A 6,000-nucleotide genomic window follows, 5' to 3' on the forward strand; every position below is an offset into this window, starting at 1 on the left:
TTATGTGTATAATGTTTCTGCTAATTCCTATGGCATGAGGGATTTCAGATTCAGAGTTGGTAGAAAAACTTCATCATTTATGCAGTATGTAATATAAGAGTTAAATTGTTTTAATCCTGCACAATTTTATATTTAATCCTCAAATACGTTCTTTGGGAAAATTCCTATCAACAACCACTGACTTGGGATACCATGATACAAAAGAAGAAGCATATAGCTAAGAATTTATCCTTTGTTTATTTGAAGTTAATTATCTATTTATTGGGAGATCCATCCAAAAGATAAGCTTTCTGATATATAAAGTCTTTATTTTTATTTTATGTTATTATTTTATTTATTTATTTTTTTAGGCAAGGCAACCCTTGGTTGACCTCACAAATTGCAAGGACCTTGTCATTTTTCAATCCCTTATTTTTTTATTATTTTTTATGCCTACAGCACCTGGTCTTCTTAGGTGGGCTCCCATCCAAGTACTAACCAGGCCCGACCCTGCTTAGCTTCTGAGATCAGATGGGATCAGGCTTGTTCAGGGTAGGCAAAGTCTTTAGAATTAGACAAAAATGTTCTTCTTGATTTTTTTTCCTGATTACTATCTCAAGAGCCAACATAAACCTGCTCCTATTTCTGCTTGGCCACATGACTGACATTTTCGTGTGCCCAAAGATCTATACCCTCATTGCAGTGAAACTATAATAAGAAACTCTGTTTGTCTATTCTAGGAAATTACTAAGAAAACATAACCTTAGTCCTTCACTCTACACTAGGTACCAAAATAATTTCACAGCTGATTTAAAACTCTTACCCTCATCTTCATGCCCCGAGTGCAATGTGACCTGTCTAGCCAGGAGACTAACAGAGCATCCTCTCCCTTCCTCTTTCTGCCCTGCGTTCCCCAGATCCCAGCAGTGGTCTGTTCCCATAGTTAACCTCACAGAACAAGATAAAGCTTTCTTGTCCAATGAAGCAAGAAGAAAAAAACCTCTCTGAAAATGTACCTCTGTCTCAAAACTTTTTTTCTAATAATAGATATTATTAATCCTGCCCCTTTGTCCACTCAGCCAATAGTCAAAAAACCTCAGAATATAAAAATTCTCAGTAATTTTCTATGTTGTTCCCATCAAACCATTTCATCATATATGACTAAAATGGAGTAGAGAATAGAAAATAGTATGTATTCACCTCTGAAATGATCTATATATTTTCTGAGCATGAGATCCCACTGGCTTCTCTTATGTGCAATTCAAAAATGCCTAAAAAATGAGTAAGTGTTTATGGGTCAGTTAAAAATATAAAAAGCTTTCTCTTCTACTATTCAATACCACTGCAAGAAATACCACTGCAATGTAAGGAATAGTTTACAAAAGTGATTTTGCGGCCTCAGTGAGAAATCCATTTAATCAAATCTTTGGCTGGAAGTGTAATATCTTTAGGGCAGCAATAAAGTCGACCAATCTTTTTGTTTCTTAGATGAGATTGTGACTTGCCCAAGTTCACATAGCTGGCGACAGAGCTGTGAAAGACTGTATAGTTCTCCCACACCCTGGTTTAGGAATTACTCCTTTATTCTCTTACACACCATGATTTTCCTTCATACCCATCTTCCCTTCCCCCCAACCAATTTGCAGCCTCCATAATCTACTAATCAGTTATTTGACATTATTTTAGAAAACAATCTCTTCTTCAGATTCTGAACATGAAAAAAAATTTTTAAGTTATGGTCAAGAAATATTCATTTGAGTGATTATAATGTGCCAGCACTGTAGGATAAAGTAAGATGGAAGCAGAAGAGGTAGGAAGGCACCAGGTTTTGTTCATATGTGGAAGTTTCAGAATCTGAGCTCATTATTTGGAGATAACAAGGGGACGTTGTACTGCAGCTCAGACTGGAAAGTTCAATCAACCAGCCAAGGAACAACAACTAAAAGCAAAACAACAACAAAAGCTACCTGAGGCAAAAATAAATAAATAAAAATAAAAAATAAAAAAACTTGATAATATCTCATACAAATAAATGATTCACATAATTTGAAAATGAACACGTTGTTCAAAATTCAGCAAGTCATTAAACTGGAGTGTGGGTAGGTGTTCTTACTGGGTACCAGTAAGGTTTCTTTTCAAAATATGCACATGGTTATGATTAAACTGCAGTATTAATTTGGATTGAACATAGTTTACTTTGAATAACAGAATATCAGGTAATTAGGGCATTACAAAATATTTAAAGCGTTTAGAAAATTTTGGAAGGATGCAAATGATATCAAAATACTAGATTAGGAAAAGTTATGAGCTTAAGTATTAAAACAATAAATCCTTTTAGAAGTGAACATTAGATATAAATTTGAAATTTATGTAAGTTATATTGGCTCTTGAGGTAATAATTTTAGTAGAATTAACACAAATGATCATGCAGCCTTAATAACTATACAGAGATATGTTAAATGTTTAGCTCAAACTATTAATCAGTGCAACATGATATACATCTTGGTAAATTTGAGTTAATGAAGAAAATACAACTGTACTATGTGTGATTGAAGATTAGTATGCTTTATAATGTTTTATTTCACATAATTTGATTTTATATTTTATCTAACCAACCTGTATATGTCTTAAAATTTAGTAAACTGATAAAATAATCCTAAATAGAAAGCAATATCTATCATAGTGGTCTATAATTTATTTCTTTTTCTTTTTCTTTCCTTCTTTTTTTTTATCTTTTGATTTTTGGTCAGGAAGTAGTTAGGTAGATGTCGTTACAAGGTAACTGTGTCGTGTAACTGGAGAGACTGAAAACTTTGTGGAGTTCAATTCTTGACTTTGCCACTTTCTAGCCCTTCAATCTTGGTAAGTTACTTCTTCATTTTTAGGGTTAGTTTGTAAAGTGAGGAAAATAATGCCTCCTATTTAAAATTGTGATGAGCATTAGTGATAAAGTATGTCTATTACTCAGTATAGCAATGGACACAATAAGGGGTAGTTATTACTAATGAATTTAGTCATCGTTAATTATGATACTCTAACAGATATTGGCAACACATAGTGATGGGCACCTGGGCTTTAATGCTGTGCTCTTTGGTGTGTTTTATTTGGGGGAAGGGAGAGGAGCAATAACCAAAAACGGATATTTAGGCAAAGAGGCATGGTGTGCTTAAGAAGTGCGGACAAGCTGAACACTGGTTTGCACGACTTTGAGATCAATATCTCTAAACTTCATTGTTTCTCATAGTAAATAAACGGATTGGGCCAGACAATGCCTGATAATGAATGATTCAAACATTCTCTGGCATTGAAAGGCTCTATAATTTACAATTCAGTTATGTTTATTAATAATGGTAAATAACGGCAACTCCAATTTTTTCTACTATCATCGAATTTCCCTCTAAGATTAGAAGCCTATTCCAGTGATAATTGGGAGCAAATCTTAATATAGACCAGAAAAATCACAGGAGACGTATGAGAATGAAATAAGACCCTTAGAGAATCCTAGTGTGTGGTTTGATATGTTCTGTGGAATCAATCACTGATAGGCTGACAGATTTGGTCATCTGTTTCTTAGACTCAGCGAACATGGCTTAGGAGACATGAATTTTAAATTTGAATCATAATTTTAGGAAAGTATTTCGACAGTTGCCTTAAAACAAAACAAACGAACAAACAAAACCTTTTATGGCACGTGTCCTTTATCGGTATGGGAGATTTTTGTAGTTTATTGAAAATTTTGAGAAATGTCCACTTTCACATGAAATTTAGTAAAATGTTATGATATATAAAAGAGAAGCAGTTAGATTGGCTGGGCATGGAGGTCAGCCTTCAGAACACCAAGAGATCTGTGTCTGGAGGAAACAGAGACCCATATGCAAATAATTACAGGAGAGCATGATATATGCATTGATAGAAGTATGATTACCCTTCCCCGACATCTGGTTCTTCTTATCAGAATTCTAGTTTACATCTATATACCTTTCCATATCTGTAAAAATTACCTATATGTGAGTTAATCTTTTTGAGAATGTAGAAAAAGTGGAGCTTAGGGGTTAGAGAGAAAAAAAATAGTAATACATAGCATATCAGGTTTAGAAGATTTTTTGCCAGATAATCTTGGAAGAAAGAATATAAAACAAGGCTTTAAAATAACCCCTAGAAAAATTAATTTTTCCTAAGAAATATTAATTGAGCTCCTTCTATGCACCAGTTACTGTTCTAGGTGGGTTGAGATTCAGAGGTAAATGAGAAAAAATAGAAAAAGACCCTATCCTTATGAAACTTATACTCTAGAAAAGAAATAAGTTTCATGAGAGAAGGGACTATGACTAGTTCAATACTATGTTCTAAAGTGTCTGGCACTTAGAATATATCCCATAAATACTGGTAGAATATTTCAGTTTGGGTAATTTCTATTACTCTGTTTTCAACTTCATTGATTCTTCCCTCTGCTATATCCAGTCTTCCTCAAGCCTATCCTCATTTCTGAGATAGTATTTTTCATTTATTTCCATTTGAGTCTTTTTATTCATTCATTCATTCATTCATTCGTTCATTTTTTGACTGACAGATCCTGCCTCAGGTTTATTTTTTGACTGACAGATCCTGCCTCAGGTTTATTTGTTCAAAAAGCACAGGAGCACACCAGCCCCATGCAGACTGAAGTCCAGGGGTTATGCCAGTACCTTCTGTCCTCACATTTGCAGACAGAGAGGCCTCTACTCTGGACCCTTCATGGGGGCCTGGGCACCCTTGGGAGCCAGAGCCTGAGATGGAGGCTGAGTTGCAGCTGCAGCTGGGCCTCGGTTTGAGCCTTGGCCTTGGACTGTGGCCAGCAGAGCCTGAGACCCAGAGTAATGCAGGCATGAGCACGTTTACCAGCTTGGGGTGAGCGATGTAGGCAAGTCGATTGAGCTTGCTGCTGCCTCCCTTTGGGACCTCAGGCTTGACCTCCTTGGGCTTTACGAGGGCCTTGATAGCCTCAGCGCATGTGCTCATGGCCTTGGCGTTGTTGGCCTGCATCCTCTTCAGACCCTTCTTGTGCTTCTTGGCAAAGCTCATGTTCCTCCTGAACTTGGAATCCACCCGCTTAAGAGATTCATATCTTTGTGATCAGGTTTTTTTGATGCCGTTTCTGTGCCTTGAAGCCCGTAACTCCCAAAGCACCTGGGACCGGAAGAGAAACTCCACTTGGATCTTTTTAATATTTTACAACCTTCTGATAAAATGCCACATATTGTCATGAATGTTTTTCTGCTAGATCTTTTTTTCTGCCTCCACATTTAACAAGGTAATTTAAAAGTCTCTATCTGATAATTCCAATTCTGCATTAGATCTGCTTCTGCAGACCACATGCAAGATAACTCTCTTAACCCTGGACCACATTTTTTTTTTTCTCATGTCTTATAAGTTTGGATTATATCCTAGAGAGTTTGAGTAAAAATAAAACAGTAGAGACCTACATATCTAATAACCACCCCAGCAAGGGTGCAATTCTCCTATTACCAGGCTGCTAGTGTAGGAAACTGAGTTGAGCAAATCTGTAGTTAAGCTGAGTCGGGGCTTTGTTGTGGCTTTACTTAGATTCAGTTTTCCACTGGCTTCAAATGTTTTGAGGATTGGATCAGAAGTTTCTCTTCAGTAGGATTTGGACACTGAGCCCCAGAAAGACTCCAGAGTCTCTTTATTATGATTAGCGCAAGCACCAACTTTCCAAACCGTGGGATATCTCTTGTTGCTTGCAGACCAGCCGCTAGCTTTTCGTGTTGCTGGGGCGTTCTCTTTGCTCTCCAGTCCCACATTTGCTTTCTGTACTTCAGACTGTCTTTCTGCTAAGCTTCCTTTCCTCAAGCCTTCAAAGGAGCCGTGGTATAGGGTTGGTGAAGGCCGAGAATATCTAGGAGGAATAACTCTCGGGGCTCTTTTCCCCACCCCAGCCTTCATCAGGGCTCTGCCTTGTAACTGTAGAAGGTCCTGCTCACCTTAGGGGGCGTTTCTCTGCTCTTCTGCCTTGGCAACTCA

The 6,000-nt window shown here is 37.0% G+C and overlaps 1 protein-coding gene and 1 pseudogene across 2 annotated transcripts in view; both read right to left on the reverse strand.

Moving 5' to 3' along the window:
• DPYD (dihydropyrimidine dehydrogenase) overlaps nucleotides 1-6,000 on the reverse strand; it is a 707,946-nt gene that overhangs the window by 294,548 nt on the left and 407,398 nt on the right. The gene's annotated exons all lie outside the window — the stretch shown is intronic.
• Nucleotides 430-549, reverse strand: LOC112469117 (annotated as a pseudogene).

Source organism: Pteropus alecto, unplaced genomic scaffold (genome assembly GCF_000325575.1).
Source record: "Pteropus alecto unplaced genomic scaffold, ASM32557v1 scaffold106, whole genome shotgun sequence".
NCBI lineage: Eukaryota > Metazoa > Chordata > Mammalia > Chiroptera > Pteropodidae > Pteropus > Pteropus alecto.